This window comes from Uloborus diversus, chromosome 3 (genome assembly GCF_026930045.1).
Source record: "Uloborus diversus isolate 005 chromosome 3, Udiv.v.3.1, whole genome shotgun sequence".
NCBI lineage: Eukaryota > Metazoa > Arthropoda > Arachnida > Araneae > Uloboridae > Uloborus > Uloborus diversus.
Genome location: NC_072733.1, coordinates 188,539,134 through 188,557,852, shown reverse-complemented (window position 1 = coordinate 188,557,852; position 18,719 = coordinate 188,539,134). Strand labels below are relative to the sequence as shown.

At 33.9% G+C, this 18,719-nt stretch overlaps 1 protein-coding gene across 1 annotated transcript in view; it reads right to left on the bottom strand.

Annotated features, from left to right (window-relative positions):
* The window catches only part of LOC129219094 (integrin alpha-IIb-like), an 85,832-nt gene that overhangs the window by 47,202 nt on the left and 19,911 nt on the right, over nucleotides 1-18,719 (bottom strand). The window contains exon 4 of the mRNA XM_054853413.1: nucleotides 2,628-2,718. The gene's annotated coding sequence lies outside the window, so the exon portion shown is untranslated. The remainder of the gene's footprint in view (nucleotides 1-2,627; nucleotides 2,719-18,719) is intronic.

Here is an 18,719-nt window from a genome sequence, read left to right as displayed (position 1 = left end):
CGACTCACTGTACGTCAAAGAACAAGAAATCTGGATAGACAAAGATTGGTCACTTAGAGTTTATCAAAAATCTCGGCAAATAAAGACCTCAAAGACGAACAGGTAGGAAATCCTCTGTTTCTGTACGTGTGAAACACATGATAATAAGAGAGAGAGAGAGAGAGACGAGCTTGCTCCAAAAATCAAACGTCATGAGATATAGATGGAAACTCGTCACGATGCAGTTCTCTAACCGTTCAACATGTTTTACAAAAAGAGAAAAAGTTTCATGATGTGAAACTGATGTCTCAACCGACTCTTCAAAAAGTTCATAAGAGACCAAGGGTTGAACTTGCCAAAAATGCACTGGTATGGATAAAAAGACGGAGAATAATCTTTTCTAATGAGAAAAAGTTTAATTACGATGGACTAGATGGTTTTGTTACTTTTGGTACGATCTCTGTGAAGGAAAAAACGAACATCAAAGCGTGCATTTGAAGGCGGCTCAGTAATGCTCTAAAGAAGTTTAGAAACGGACGTAAACTATTCCAATATTTTTTGTACAGGGCTGAATAAATTCTGAGAAAAATGTTGATGTACTGAGTAATATTTTTTCAAACAAAAAACACCGTTAATTACAGAGTTTAAGCAATTTGTTCCAGTACGAAAATGTCTAATTACATGTTTCTCAAACCTCAAAATGATTTCTTTGTGCTTATTTTGTGAAATTACTGCACTGACACAGACAAAAGGCTCGATCTAAGTTTAATGGAAATTTTGTTAGGCATTCTGGCACCAGAAGTATGAAAAAAATGGTATTCAATACCGAAACAAGCAAGAACTTGTTTTCTTCAAAGAAAAAGCCAGGATAAAAAAATTCCAAGAATGTTCTTCAACTTTCATGACATCAAGACTGATGAAAGTGACTGAAAAAAGGGGGATATATTTGATTACTAGGGGGTTTTCAGGGCAAAATGCTAGTTGTCCTTATAATTTTGTCCAGTTTTATCAATGACATTTTGTATTAATCACGGTAAAACAATTATATTTTGTATTTTGAAATGTTCTGCATTTTACAATGATTTCTAGCATAAAAAAGCATTTTTTGTATAAATTTCACAGAATTATTTCAGAAATATATATTTTTTTTAACCGTGCAATTTTCTGTGAGTTCATATAATTCTGACCACCACTGTATAATTGCATCTGGTAAGAGGAGAGAAAAAACTGGCGTCGATAAAATGTGTGTTTAGTAAGCTTGCAAGATATCTGGGGTACACTCCCTTGGCTAGTTTTTTGTGCAGCGCGCCTTAAGTGGGCACGTCTTCCTTCTCGATGCTATGAATGAATGGATAATTATGAAAAAAATCAGAGGTAGGTTATTTACATGACACACGTAGATAAATTTAAACATTTTATTTCCTACATGATAATATTCACGAGTTACTTAAATAAGAAGAAACATTTTGAATGAGGAATAATAATTTGAATATTATTTACATGTACTTTTCATTGGCTAGAACTATTTTGCTTTTAACTTTGTTGTAAAAATCTTCAGAAGCTAACCTAATACTAATTTTACATGCTAGTGTTGCAAAGGACAAAGTAATTACCCTAAAATTCATTTAAAAACTTTTTTCGCCATCTATAGCCAAATAAATCATTTTTCGGGACGTGAAGTAAACCGGGCGGGACACCGGAATTTTGTCTGAAAACCGGGACGTCTGACAAGCCTAGCGTTGAGTGCCAGAGCTATCAGAATATTGAGGAGCGTTTCAATGAAGCATAAAATATTTTCATTTTATTAAAACGCTTATAGCAATAAAAGAAACGACTAATCTCAGTACAATTATCTGAAGATGTATCAGCCCAGAAACAGTAAGTGGAGAGCTCTAAAAGTAAAGATTTTAAATACATTACTCAATGCTATTCTTACTACAAAGAGGAAAAACGGGTCAAAATTAGCCTAAATTATGTTGTTGTAGTGCCCCACTGCTGTGGGAAAGAGGAGTGCCATAGATTCAGTCATGAAACATGGGATGTAGATTAACAGAGTGAAGGCAATTGTCAGATGAATCAGCAATTTTCCAGCTTTTGGCTAAATTTATGTCTGTAGAAAGCAGAACACCATCGTAAGAGCAGCATCTGGATTTGCAATCAAACAAAGTAAACACTAAAAGGGATTTGGTTATAGTAAAGACAACCTTTAGTTTTTCTTTTTTTGGAAAACCATTATTACCCTTCAAGATTACATCACAACTACGAGCTCATTATGTGAGATTTAACTCTTCCCACTGTTCAAGATTTATTCCCCCAATTGTCGAAGCTTCGAGCATGGCTACCATATCCACCATCATTAGTTACAGCTATCAATGTTTTCCAAGGAAAATGGTTCATGATCTCTCTTCAAACTATACACAGACTTTTACTAATCCCTTGCAAAATGACGGCAAACAATTCTGAAAAACTGAAAAAACTAAGGTTCCATTGACTAACTTCCTACATTTTAGTCAAGGAAAAATTGTTTTCCGTTTTTTTTCCCCACAGTTCCGTTCCTCCTCAGTGTATGTACGTGTGCATGTGTTTAAGTATGTATATATGCGCGTGTGTGTATAAATCGAAAAACAATGAAACAAAGTTCATCATACCTGGATAATTGTTACCATCAATATCAAGTCCGCGAGATATCTGAATACCAAACCCGGACAGAGAGGGACTTATCTGGGTTGCAAAAATTTTCTGTATAAAAGAAAATCAAAACAAGATTATGCATGAAGTCCATGACCCATGAATTTGAAAACTTTCTTTTATGAGATTCAGATTTAAAAATCAAAAATAGATGCATAGAAAGATTTTATTCATAACTTGAGTCGATACATGTGGAGCGATTTTGTTAGCAGTCTAGCAGTAATTTGAGTGATAGTGTCTATACTGATCTCTTTTTCTGTTATATCATAAGGACTATAATATTTCGTTCTCTGTTTCTATCGCTTAGAAAGAATAACAAAAGTGAAAAAGATCTGGGCATGATTGAAGTAGGGTAATCAGTGGCGTACCTAGCACGGGTATACTACACTAAACTTTTAAATTATTTTTTCATGTTATGAAAACATTATAAATCAGCAACCTTTTTTATGTTTTCAAACCATATATACGTTAAGGCTGCGTCTATTGGACAACGGCTGTTTAAAAAACAACATTAATATCTATTGACCTCGTTAACGTTCTTTCTTTCTTTTTTTTTCAAGCTATGTCGGATTTTTACGAGTAAATATGATCTTGGTTTCTATTTGATGAATATTGATTTCCTAATATTATTTGCTAACTATTATCAAGGAAGAGCGTTCTTTTCGTAAGGTGCCTTCGAGCTCGTAATATATTTCACCGTTCTTTCATTTTAAATGCGACATATGAAGGAAACAACTAATGCTGTTATGCACGAACGTAAGGTAAACACACCAATAGTGGCCACTTCAAGGTTTAAATTTGAAAAAATAGAATTCTAGGTTTCCCAATGGATTCAAAAGTGAAGGAGGTAACACCTCCTGCACGTTGAATGCACTTTTGAATCCATTGGGAGATCTGGAATACAATTTTTGAAACGTAAACCTTGAAGTGGCCACTACTTAAGCACAGGCCACTACTGGTGTTTTACCTTAATTTGTCATTTATTATTTAATTTGAAATTACTAATTTTTTTAAAATGCTAGTAGTACTTTTTTATAATTTTAGTTTGTTTAAACGAAAATACCACATTTTCTTAAGACTATTCTACCTGTTTTACAATGTACTTTTTAACATTTTATAAATTTTGTGAAGTAATAAGTCTGACTAAAAAACTAACCATAGAATTGCAGTGCAACCATGTATAATATATAAAAATTCAAAATATTAGTGTGTCTGCGGAAAAGGGGAGGGGGTTAGATTTTTATCTCACTTTTGTTGGACAACTTTTGAATTATTAATTGTAGCATGAGTGACATTAGTGTAAAATATGTATGGAAGTATTTCTTGTCTCTCCTACCAACCCCCCCCCCTCAAAAAAAAAGCAGGAAATGGACCAAAAAAGAGACTGAGAAACTCTCATTCCAGAAATTAATCGGACCCTTATGGCATCCCGAGATGGAGGTCAGTTAGCTCAGCTAGTGAGAACGTCCTGCTAATAAAAAAGGCCGTTGGATCGGTCCTCCCATCGGCCAAGAAATGTAGGTTCAATGGTTACTTGTCCTCAGCTGATTTCTGATCCAAGTTTCGATGAATATATAATCTTAATTAAATGGAGGAAGGGTTCTGAACCACAGTTAAGTAGCTGCACTGAAATCAGGAAAAAAAAACGAGTTTATTTTCTCCCGGTAGATCGCAGTACGATACATATTAATTCTCTAGGGTGTTGGGTGTTTTTGTAGGTAAGTCATAACTTCCTTAATACTTCTTCAAACTTCAAAGTAAGATATCATTTTAAAGACTTTTTCACCGCTATCAGTGAAAAATAAACAAACAAGTCACATTTTTGCTCTATTCAAAAAATAACTTTAAAAAAACTAAGTTCTTTAATTTTACCGAGGGCAAAGTACCAAGACACGCACACTATATATATATATACTAGCTGACCCAGCCACGCGTTGCTGTGGCAAAGAAGTTGGATTAAAATAAACTTTTACTCATTATTTTGATAGAATCAAAGAAATTTTTAATAGAGCTTAAAATAGTATAGCCAATTTTAAAACATAGGAGATTGATAATGGACGTGATTCAATGTAAAAACGATTAATAAATGTTCCTGGAAAATTATGAGCAGCTGATGTAGCCAATTTCTGCCAGTAACATGTCATGCCAAAACCCGGAAAGTTTTCCGATAAAAGTTAATAAGCTTCCTGAAATTATCTCGGAAGCCTTTTGAAAAATTCGAAGATCTTCCTGTTCGAAGCTAGTCGTGTTTCTGGAACTTTAGTGTAAACTTAGGAAGGGATAAAAAAAAAAGCTTAGCACTTTTCTAATTTATTAAGGAACTTGTATAAGCAGTAATGCAAACATAGCCAAAGCTTAGCCAGAACTGCAAGCAAGTATCGAAATTTTTACTCAGTGTTTCGGATTTTTTTTTTTTTTTTTTACAATGCAGGCTGAAGAAAGTACTTATTGAATTCAGTAAGTACTAACTAAGTTTTCTATGGGAAAAGCACTATACTTACGCTTAGTAAATTTTGAAAGTATGACTTCGGCGAAAAAAAAGCAAAAATAACTTGAAAGTGAGAGTAAATATCGAAACTGATTGTAAAATAACCGAATGTAGAAACTAAGAGTAAACCACCATACACTTTTAGATTCTACACTACATTTTATCACCTCAGCTTTCTCTATAGTTTGTAATCAATAACTTCTTTACAAAATACAATAACTAAATTAAAAACATATAAAAATTAAATTTTTTCAATGAAGTAGATAACATTGACTTCGAACTATTGTTTCTATTATTTGAAAACTGAAAACTGTCTAAGCACTAAGTTGTGCACAATGTTCTTGCTTAACCAGTCTTTTGATCATACGAAAAGTATGATAACTTTCCACTTGTGAGAAAGGCGATATATGGTTGCCCATGAGAGAAATATTTATGTTTCAAGTCCAAACAGAAAGAAGACATTGTTTGTTCTTGAGATCTATTTATGGTCTTTTCGAAAGCTCAACGAATCAAAAATTGAAGCCTTTCAAATGTGTTTGAAAATTATGACGCTATTAATGGATTACGTGGCAACACAAATATTTCTCCTTTAAACTTTCCCGTCAAAATTGTTGACTTTTGATGAAGAAACGTGTACCGTTGCGTAATTTAGGTGGGTTTAAATCGCGAAAAAGAATAAATTGTTGGGCCAATTTTCAACCGGAAATCGTGCAGTCACATTCCTGGTGTATCCAGGAAATTTAAAAATTCAGTTGGAATGTTTACTGCTTTGTTTTCATCGACAACTGTATAGGGTTGTTCAGCATCAATGGGGAGCTTTTTTTTTCCAGCCGTCAGTAATGGATCATTATTTGCAATAATTGTAGCTAAGACAGCGTCATTGCTCAGTTGTTATACGTTACAAATCAGTCAGTTGTAAGTCGGTGGCCCAACTACCAAGTGACGGCATATCATAATAACTAAGTGGCAAATTTGAAATTGAAACGCAAAAACCTTCAGTTAAAATTAAAGCTTCATATTCATCTTTGGTGTAAAATCTGGATTTGGACATTTGTGTGTTTGTTAAACTTTATGAAATACGTCTTCAAACGTGAAAGTTATGTAGTTTCTCCTTAAAAATAGTATGTCGTCAAAATTGTTTTAAACAGTTGACGAATAGTAATTCTCCTTATATCAAACCTGCATTAGAAAATGTCAACTCCAATAACTTAGTACGACCAATAAATACAATTTGTGACATGCATCGGGATATGTATTTGACAGTCGACAATTGACGATCCGCAAATATTTCTGTCTGTTCGGGAATGCTTACCGAAAACAAAACTGCTACAAAACCAGCGCGATTACAGAGGCAATTATAATTTAAAAAAAATTAAATTTATCTGGGAATAGACTCTCAATTAGTTCACTTTTCGTCTCAACGGCAGTGTAGAAATTGTCTGGCTATTTGTTGTACTGTATATTTTGATACAGTTCAATTTCACCGTTTCCAATACCCAGCAATTGCTTAGAAAATACTTGTGCGATTAGATTATTTTGCTTTTATACTCGCATGTTCATGGCCAATCGCATTATCTCGACATTACGCTATAAAAACGATTGTTTTAAACATGCGTTGATTTCATCGGAATAACTGGTAATGTCTGCCGGAAGTCCCCAGACAGTATTAGGACTCGACCGATGCATCGGCCTGGCCGATGCATCGGCGCCGATGGTTCAACAATTTAGCCATCGGCATCGGCATCGGCGGCCGATGCTAACTTGCGGGAAACATCGGCCCATCGGCCTTAAAATACATCGAAAAGCCGATGGAATTGGCCGATGTTTTTGAAAAAAAAAAAAGGACCTTTGCTGTTTTACTTTTTAATACAAAGTAAAGAGAGTTATTGTTTTCATATAAAATTGTTTACTTAAATTTCAGTATGAATTTCTATTTTAGTCACCCCTGAAAGAGTTTTTAATACTGCATTCAGATTACCAAACAAGTTAATTATTGCGTTGTTTCTTGCAGCTGGATGTACGTATATATCTCTCATAAGTCATAACTCTAAGATGGTAAGCTGTAGAAGGTAAAGTTTTCGCATGTGGGGTGTGCGTACGTTCCAGTTGTGCACTTCTTTTTTTGTTTTCGATCGGGTGTTCTCCAAAGCCGGTTTACTTACTTTTTATAGCTATTAATTACTTATTTCAATGCAAAACTAATCTAGCCTCTCAGACTGACAATCATTTGGTGATATATTGCCGAATTGGAGATTATGGAAACAAATATGAGATGGTGAAACCGGTTTTTGTGTCATTTTGGTAGATTCCTGTTGAACCGACGGTAAATTTTTAATTTTTCAATACTTGTAATATGAATCACAGTAATGCAGTCTTTTCTGTATCGCTTCAGCAAAGTTACAAGTTTGGGGCCCGTCGAAATACGTTTTGGGGCCCTATTTCTCTATCACGGAAGTTGTAAAACATTTATCATAAGCATTTTTGTAACTCTTACGGTGCCCCTATAATTATGGGGCCTCCCGTGCAATTGCAACATTTGCTATATTTTAAATCCGCCACTGCACGTCAAAACAAACTCCGGTGCAAGTTTTAAAAGTTTTGTTCTGCTCCATGTTTATGATTATTTTAAACTCTATTTTTCACGACTATTTTTTGAATTTCCGAGAACACTTGCGTGCCCCTCCTCCCACTCCCTCAATTTCTGAAATTAAACTCTAGTACTAACTAATACTTCTGAGCTGTTTAAAGTAACACCATTCAAAAAATTAGAGATTTTTTTTCAAACTTAATTTATTGTTTAGAAATAATCTAGAGCATTAATGTAAGAAATTGATTAAAGACGTTTTGAATGGTGACATAATTCGAAAATCAAAGGGTCTTTTGAATTTTTTCTTCAGAAGTGCTGAAGTAGATTCAGAAACTCTTCCGAGGCGTTGGTGGTAGCGGTTCTGTACTAAAAAAATGAGGCCGAAGTTGGGGCCGAAGTGTGAGTTACTCCAAAATCAGTGGGTGACTCCTCCCCCCTTAACCCTCCCTCGTCGTTTCAAGCATTTCTTAAATATTTATAGCGATTATTTATTTTGGTCAAGAAATGTCATTTTGCGTATTTGTCATACTCGTTTCACCTATATTTCGTAATGCGCCATCTTTTTTGCATCATTAATAGTGATCGATGTTTTTTCTGTTGTAAGTAAATATTTTTTTGTATTTATATAAAATCAATGAATAAGTTATTTTCGTTTTTATAGAAACATTTCAGGGATTTTCTATTATGGAATTTTTTAAATTTCAGAAAGTTATTCTTAAATTTAAAAATTTAATTTGAACTTGTTTGTAAAGCTTCATAAAAGATTAAGCAATCAAATTGTTCAATATTATGTGTGCAAACATCAGATCAAGTAGTATATTTATTCAGTTATTAACTTGGTGTAAATATTGAGTTTGTTTATTATAGCTGCGTTTTAAGAACCTCGCTCTTTTTATGACTATTTCTTTTTTCAGCAAAATGTATGTCACTGTAATAGCTTTTATGAAAAATGCAAACTTTTCTTTTCATAAATTTTAAATAGGTACAAAAATATTCCTATTATGATTTAGTAATGTAATTTACCTGTTACCTTTTTTGGTTAATTTGATGACTAAAAAATGTCTACGTGCAATCTTTTCACTTTAATTGCGTAATTTGTTGACGGTTTCATAGTTTTATTCTTTTTTTTTAATGATTAAACAACATAATTTAATGTTTTTAAACTAATTTTAGTGTACCTAAATCCATACATTACTACAATATTACTGAAATCTTAGTTATATGTTCAATTAAAAGAAAAGAAAAAAGAAAAAAAAAAAAAACAAATCAATTGGTTATTAAACAGTCTTTTTGTTTTTCTTCCTTTTTTTTCTTTCTTTTTTTTAGCTGTTGTACTTGCTCTTTCATCATACAGCAGTCAAAAAAGGAGAAGCATAACTACACCCTATACATATTGTACGTAGTACGATCCAAAAGTTCGGGGACAAGCTGTATAGAACCTTACCCAGAATAGTTCACATTACCGAAGCACCTCCAACTTCAAAAGATCACCTTGAGGGACTATGTACTTCGTCCAGTGTTCATATAACTTTTGGAAACACTCCTGGAAGCCATTTTTTGCTACCTTCTGTGATGCAGCTTTATCTTCTCCTGACGGAAGAAAACGGCGTCCTTGCAAATGTTTTTTTGCTCTGAGCAGGTAGAAGTCACACGGAGCTAAGTCGGACGAAACGTTGTGTTATTTGTTTGTCATATCAGAGTATTGACCAATCGAACCGTGCATCCTCAACATGAAAGTCGCCTTCTTCCCCACGATGAAGTTAAAAGCAGCAACGCAAGAGGCCTTACAGGAGGTTGCGTAAAATGTCTTCCAGGAGTGCTTCGAAAAGCTATACGAACATTGGCAGAAGTGCATAGTCGTCCAAGGTGACTATTTTGTAGATAGATGTGCTTCGGTAATGTGAACTACTCAGGGTAAGGTTGTATACAATTTGTCCTGAACTTTCAGATCATACTACGTAAGTATGTGTTTTCAACTTACTATTTCATAACTTTTTTGAGTGACGCAAGTTTACGCGCATGAAGACATCACAAGAGAATTTGTGATAATTAACTGAGGAGGCGTTCAAAATGGATATATCTATATGTTCTTAAATACATATGCATGTACAAATGTGCCGGAAAAACTTGTGAACTTTAAACTGGGTGATCGTAAAATAGAAGTTTAGGTCGAAATCTGATTTTCTTTTTTTTTGTGATTATACGATTCCTTATTCGTAGAAAGAAAGTAAAATGAAATGAATCAGCGATCCTTTAAATCCCTGATAATCTTATCCATTTATTTTTGTTTGATTTTTTTTTTTTTGCCATCGGCCGACGGCATCGGCCATCGGCCATCGGCCATTTGGAGGAAAACAATCGGCCATCGGCCATCGTCTGTCTTTGAACAATCGGCCAACAATCGGCATCGGCCCATCGGCCAAAAAATGCCATCGGTCGAGCCCTAGACAGTATTCAGACAATTTCGCCTAAAAGTTTATCGTTGCCGTTTAAATCTTGCACAATCCTATGATGGGCTTCGAATGAATGCTTTTACTCATGAGCCATAGTACACTTATCCCAAATTATAATTTCACTCTCTTGCAACACTACAGCCATTCTACGTTTTTTTTTTCTTTAATGTTACACATTGCGTTTTGTTTGTTATGAATATCTAATAGGCAACTTTAAAGCTGAATGTGTTGTTCGTCTACCATCTAAAAAAAGTAGCAGCAATGCCTGACGATGCAATTGTCCCTACAATTTTCTGTTGCGAACGTATCTTTGCAAGAATCAATGATATTAAAAATTTGTTGGGGAAGAAAATAAAGAAAATAATTGTTTTCCGCTTAAATTCATTAACCTTCCTGAAATTAACCTGGAATATTTTTGAAGATTTCAGTAGTCTTCTTGGTTAAAGGCAGAGAAACCTAACGCAGGTTTAATATAATAAAAGCCTGGAACCTTCCTGCTTTTCTAAGAAAGATCTCAAAGCATTAATGCACGCATTGCCAACGCAAAGGCAGACTCTCAAGCAAGTAGCTCGAATGCAACTCCTCTGCAACTTTTGTAAAGCTTCGTTATCCAGATATCTTTTCGCACACATTTGGTGTTGAGTCAATCTGGACGAACCGTACTCGCTCCGAAACCGATACACGTATTAAATGCATTTAGTTAATCTTGATACTGGTGGAGAAAAATATTTTTCACAACGGTGGAAATCTGCAATTTGTAGCAATTCAAGGAAACGTTTTGAAAAATATAGTTGATTTTCTCAGGAAGTGAATAATAACCTGTAATATCCCGAAACGTTATATGGAAATTCTAAGCAACATTTCTGAGTTTTTTTATCATGGTGTTTTTAGTAGTAAGTCATACGATGTTAGAGTTATATCGATTAATTAACTTACACCGCCATCTATTAAGAATTTTTAGAACTAAACAATTAATTCACACTATTATTGCATAATTAATATGAAATTTGCAATAAAAAAATATAAAAACTATCCTATCTTTTAAGTTGGACCAAATGACACATATATATGAAATTTGAGAAAAATCGGTTGAGTAGTTTCGGAGTTTACCCCGAACAAACATCGTGACACGAGATTTATATATATATATATATATATATATATATATATATATATATATATATATATATATATATATATATATATATAATGTGAAAAATCCTTTGCTAGGCCTTTTCCTTTTTGAGTTCTGTTCACTTATATGTCAGCGCGTATGAGTCACAGACATTATTTATTACACACTTAAATGCTTCTCATACCATATATGGTTATGTTCTAGGCTCAGATAAGTTTTCCCTTAAAGTACCTACCAGACACTATTTTTCCCTCCAGACTTAAGCCAGCCTCTATCTGCGGTGCAAAGCCCAATAATATTTCGTTATTGCAATCTGCTCCTCCTATATAGATCACGTGAGATCACATGATCGAGGGATAATTATCTGTAACCTTTAATGATATTCCCTACATAAAAAACGTAGCACAACTAAACAAGGCGGTTAGTTAAGAGAAGTTCCTGCTGGTATATTCTATGTAAAAATAAAGATGTTGTGAATGTAGCTTTGTCCTCTTCCTACGTGGTAGATTATCACGGCACAACACTGCAACTTGCGAAAATCAAGATTCGTAATAAGAACCGAGCGGCGGTTCTTACAAGCCGGTAGGATGATAAATGAGGGCAGAGCTGTAGCATTTTAAAATTTTTACAGCATTGAGGGGTTTGCGTAAGATAATACCATGCTTTATCCGCAAGAGGATTTTTTGCTTCAAGACATCGAAACAGTGTCTTTCGGAGTTAACCGCTAACAACAGTGAAACCACTTCAGAATATCCGAAGAAAGAAAAAGAAAGTTTTAAGTGCAAGATGGAGACCAGAGACCATTTCACTGGAACTCCAGCAAAGAATTTTCCGAGTGCTAGTGATTTGCATCTGCTGAGTGTGTGTGTGTGACCCATCCAGTGTGCGAAAGCATTATTAGGATCCACTTGCCTGGTGATAAATTGTGCCACCATATGGTTTACTGTGCTGATCAGATGAAAGGGGCCTCGCTCGTTGAAAGTTCGATTTACAAGGATCTCTTATGTGTTTTTTTTTCTTTCGTTCAACTAAAATCTTGAGATCAGGCTGTTGATTGAGTTACATTTTTTTTAGATTTCGGAATATGATATTTTTACTTTCTTGAAATAAGTATTTTCGTTTATATTGTGATTTCTAGGGAAAGGTTTTGATGATCTCTTTGCATTAATTATGGCTAATATGCATAATATTTATCGGCCAAACTCTTTAAAAGGCTCATGCCATTATGGTAGTATTTTGATTGGTTGCCAAAAATGTTTCATGTAATGTAAATGTGTTTTCTGTTCTGATTTAAAGTAAGATAGTCTCTTTTGTGGTACTATTTTTATACGTCTTTAATTTGTAGCACTTGTTAAAATTTTACTAAATAATTTGAATATGAATGTGGAAAGTAGAAGAAATGCTTTAAAGTTTGGTGAAATTAGAGATAATGATATTGCGTAGTGGCAAAACTAGTCAAAACCTTGAAATAGAAAATGACCCAGAAATAGTCCCTTCTAATAAAAAATAATTCAAAAATGGAAAACGAAGAGTCAAACCGAAAAGATGCTGAAACTCAAGCTGAGGTACCGCCTGAATTAAACGTAAGTAACACAGATGAGGAATGCCAAACTGTTACTGAGGGAATACAAGAACTAAATTTAGCCGGGATTTTTCTGCTTCTGAAAATGAAGCAAAACAAACAAATACGGGTAGCAATCCAGAAATCTTATTGTTTGAGCAAGAGTTGGGAATAAATTTTTCAGCTTGGTTAGCTCATTTTAACCAACAAACGAACCTAAATAAATTAAACGATAGCTGGAAGTTAAAAAATTTTCAGAAATGTATTTGCGGATCCGCCTTAAAAATCTATGTTAATCAATGTTTGTGTTGCACTTCTTTTCGCGAGATAATAGACATTTTTGAGGAACATTATTTCACCCCGATGAGTAGTTTCACAGATTTCTAGAACTTAAGATTCTCTGGAAACGCCAAAGAATTATTCTCTTATTTCACTGAAAAAGTAGAACTGGGGAGTAAAATAAATCTCAGTAACAAACATATTCTAGAAGGGCTCTCAGTTGGGTTGCCGCAACAAATTAAATCTTTTCTGCTAATTAAAGACCCACAAACTCCCACAGTATGGCTTCAAGTGGTCACTAAGATAATTAACGAGGTACAACATGAAATGTCAAAAAATGAATTTAAGACCAAGACACAACAACCAAGTGCTTATAGGGGACCTACCCAATTTTATCAAAACTGGGTACCGCGAAACCAAATGCAAAACAATTTTCGGCAAAACCCTAATTACGCTCACCAAAGTAGAAATAATTTTCCATGAAATAATTTTAGTCAACCACAGGACAAACGTCGTGTTTTAAACCAAAATGAGGAAAAGAACGCCCGTAAAAAACAAACAACACATTATACACTGGAGCTACCTTCTAATCCTTGTAAATTCTGCGCACAACAAGGAATTATTAACGCATATCATTGGACACAAACCTGCATAAATAAACCAAATACCTCGATGGTTGAACCATTACTAGAGTCCCCGAATAAGGATAAACAATTTAGGGAAGGAGAGGAAAATTCAAATGAAGCATGACAATTACTAGTGCCCGGGTATATAGAAGGCGAAATAATCCACAAAAGTGAAAAGAAATTATATAATGAAAATAAATTATATAATGAAGTGTGCACTAAAAATAAAAGAAACTCGAGGTTATTACAAAAGATTTGTTTAAATTTAGATACAGGATCAACCTTAAACGTTCTGATTGCAAAAACATTAACTGTCTCGATTGAAGAAAAAACAATCGTGAATGTTAAGCAAACCCAGGGAATTCTGACACTTAACCGAACATGTACGCTCCACCTTAAAGTTGGTAATATCGTTTGACCAGTGGAATTTTTTATTCTAGACACCGATTTACCATATGCCACATTAGGTTTAAAGAGTAGCATTTGATTTCATTTAGTCATTGACTGTATGAGACGGGTCGTTATGCAGGATCGGAAAAAAAACTGATCACTTTTTCTCAGTCCGCGCTAAATGATTTGTCTTTGCACATTTTGCCTGAAATCAAGGTTAAGGACGGTGAAAATAATGATCCTTTAAATGAAAATACTAAATTAAAGAAATGTAAGCGTAAAAAAAAAAGTTAACAAAACTAAAAAGAAAAAATGTTTTAAGGAAAATCGAACTGAAAATAGCATAAAAAAGGCAATTAATAGCACCGGTAATCAAGGAGGAAAAAAGAAAATTTGGAGAAGAGAAAAAAATGATTCTCTTCATTTTTCTAAGGTTTCCGTGTTGGATTGCGGGGGTGGAGGCCTACGCTCACGTCAGTCAATCAACCGGGATTCGGAAAACGGAAAAAATGCGGATCTGAAGGAAATGCTCCAAAATTATGACGATATATTTTCGATAAATAAGTATGATATTGGAACTATTAGAATTGAACCACAACGGGTAAGGTTAACATCAGACTTACCGGTGACATTAAGGGCATATAAAACGTCCCCTAAACAACAGGAAGAAATTGACAATCAAATTCGAGAATTGCTAAAAGCAAAAATAATAAAAGAGAGCTCAAGTCCTTATAGTGCGCCCGTTACCCTAGTTTTTAAAAAAGACGAAAATAAAAAAAGTCGATTATGCATAGACTACAGGAAGTTGAACCAAATTACAAAAGCAGATGCAGAACTATTGCCCTTAATAGAAACACTCATTAGATAAATTAGGAAAAAGCCGATATTTCTCAAAATTAGACATGGCGTCGAGATATTGGCGTATACCCATACATCCCCAAGATACAGAAAAACTTGAATTTGTCACTAACAGTGGCCTATATGAGTAGAATAAATTACCGTTTGGTTGGAAAAATTCCGGAAGTATTTTCCAGAGAACTCTGCGCCGAATTCTGACAAAACAAAAAATTAAATTTGCAACTAACTATTCTGATGATATAATTATTTTTTCTGAGACTCTTACAGAACATTTAAATCACCTTAAACAAATCTTTGAAATGTGCAGGACAGAAAACATTAAGCTAAAAGCTTCTAAATGCTCTTTTTTACAGACAAAAATCGAATTTTTAGGTTATGAAATTTGTAATGGAATTGTTACTCCAGATAATAGTAATATTGAAGCTATTAAAAAATTGCAACCACCAACCAATGTCAAATCTCTTCAAAGATTTTTGGGGTCAATAAATGTGTATCACAAATTTATAAACAAGTATGCGACTATTAGAAATCCATTAAATCGTTTGCTGAAAAAAGACACAACTTGGCAATGTACAGATGAATGCCAGGAAGCGTTTGAAGTTTTGAAAAATTCATTAATTTATAAACCTATTTTAAAAATATTTGATCCTAGCAAAGAATGTCATATTTGTGTTGACGCGAGTCAAACTGGTGTAGGAGCAGTACTGAAACAGCCTGATGATTCTGGTACCTTACATCCTATAGCTTTCCATTCCCGCTCTTTAAAGGATTATGAAAAAAATTATGGAATTACGGAGCTGGAATGTCTGGTTGAAGTCGATTCTTTAAACAAATTTCATCACTATCTTTTTGGTCGAAAAATTACCATACATACTGATCACGCCTCGTTAGTTTGGCTCAAAAATGTAAAAAATTTAAAAGGACGTTTGTTCCGATGGTCCTTGTTATTAAGCATGTATGACTATGATATTAGGTACACGAAATGTACCATGAATTTTGAGGCTAATATGCTCTCAAGAGACATACCAAAAAGTAATCTAAAAGAGGAAGATGCAGTAACAGTTACTGGAACCTAAAGCTTCACATCTACTACAATTGGAGGAAATTAAAGAGGCTCAAAAAAATGACAATTTAACGAGTAATTTCATTGAAATTAATAATATTTTATGTAGAAAGGGTTTTACGAGAATCGTTGTTCCATTCTCCTTAAGATATAAACTACTCAAAACTGTCCGTGAAAAATTTGGACATCCTAGAATTCAAAAAACAATTAATTTACTTACGCCTGTTTACTATTGGCAAAATATAACAATAGACATAACTAATTTTAACAAGCATTGTCATACGTGTCAGGTAAATAAAAAACCTCGGCAAAAAAGTTTTGGCCTGCTACAATCAATGCCTCCGGTTGAAAAATCCTTTGATCTTGTTGCAGTAGATAGTGTGGCTGGTTTCAATTACTACAACTCCACTAAAAAGTATATGACATTAATCATTGACCTCATTCAAGATATATGTGGTCTTTTGCGTCAAAGTCAATTACTTCTGAAACATATATTAACTTTCTTAAGCAAGTCTTCAGCGTACAAGTGCCTAAAAGTATTTTGAGTGATAAGAATCCGGCATTTACGTCTTCCCATTTTAAGAAGTTTCTAAAGCACAATAAAATTAAACAATTGTTAACTACAGCACACAGGCCAGAATGTAATGGCAAAGTGGAAAGACTAAACCAATGTCACTCGATTAAAGTGTAAAGTGAATGAAACTTCTAAAAAAGTTCCTCGGCCTAAATTACTGGAGCAGGTGACTCAAGAATACAATTTGACTCCACACTCAGTAACAAAATTTCCTCCTTCATATTTAATGTATGGTATTGTACCTTTTGAAAATCCAATAAAAGAAGACATATATCCTCCGGTCGAACAAGCAAGGAAATTGGCAGTTGAAAGAACTAAAGAATACCACGAAAGAAATAAGATATACTACGATGCAAGATTTGTGGATAAAACTTTTAATACAAATGACACTGTCATATATGAAGAATTCAAATACCCTAATTCTCGAAAACTGTCTCAACCATTCAGTGGACCATATATAAAATTCTTCAAAAAAATTCAGATGTTAATTATGAAATTAACAAACCGAATGCGCATACCAAAAAAAAAAAAAAAAACCATCACAAACAGTTCATATATCTAAACTGAGGAAATATAATGTACCGAGCAACTTCAAGCTATCTCACGAGTGAAATAATATTATTGTTCATCTTTGAGCTAAAGAAGAAAGAATGTAGAGTACATATGTTGAATTATGTAGAGAACGTACAAAAAGTATTGAGTATTACATAATTTTACCTCAAACTACAATGTCATTTTAATTGTACTGTGTTTTTATTAGTAACTGTAGTGTTATTGTATATGTAATGTGTATAATGTTAGCATTTCAGATTGAAACAAAAAAAAAAAAAAAAAAGGAAAGAGGTTGCAGATAATTTCCCGTCTTCATTTTTTTTTCCCTCTTCAATCCTGTCGTATTCTTTGGGGGAGGGGGGATGTAATATGAAAAATCCTTTGCTAGGTCTTTTCCATATTAAGTTCTGTTCACTTATATGTCAGCGCGTATGAGTCACAGACATTATTTATTACACACTTAAATGCTTCTCATACCATATATGGTTATGTTCTAGGCTCAGATAAGTTTTCCCTTAAAGTACCTACCAGACACTATTTTAACCTCCAGACTTAAGCCAGCCTCTGTCTGCGGTGCAAAGCCCAATAATATTTCGTTATTGCAATCTGCTCCTCCTATATAGATCACGTGAGATCACATGATCGAGGGATAATTATCTGTAATCTTTTAATGATATTCCCTATATAAAAATCGTAGCACAACTAAACAAGGGGGTTAGTTAAGAGAAGTTCCTGCTGGTATATGCTATGTAAAAATAAAGATGTTGTGAATGTAGCTTTGTCCTCTTCCCACGCGGTAGATTATCGCGGCACAACACTGCAACTTGCGAAAATCAAGATTCGTAATAAGAACCGAGCGGCGGTTCTAACATATATATCTATATATATAAAAATCTCGTGTCACGATGTTTGTTCGGGGTAAACTCCGAAACTACTCAACCGATTTTTCTCAAATTTCATATATATGTGTCATTTGGTCCAACTTAAAAGATAGGATAGTTTTTATAATTTTTTTATTGCAAATTTCATATTAATTATGCAATAATAGTGTGAATTAATTGTTTAGTTCTAAAAATTCTTAATAGATGGCGGTGTAAGTTAATTAATCGATATAACTCTAACATCGTATGACTTACTACTAAAAACACCATGATAAAAAAACTCAGAAATGTTGCTTAGAATTTCCATATAACGTTTCGGGATATTACAGGTTATTATTCACTTCCTGAGAAAATCAACTATATTTTTCAAAACGTTTCCTTGAATTGCTACAAATTGCAGATTTCCACCGTTGTGAAAAATATTTTTCTCCACCAGTATCAAGATTAACTAAATGCATTTAATACGTGTATCGGTTTCGGAGCGAGTACGGTTCGTCCAGATTGACTCAACACCAAATGTGTGCGAAAAGATATCTGGATAACGAAGCTTTACAAAAGTTGCAGAGGAGTTGCATTCGAGCTACTTGGTTGAGAGTCTGCCTTTG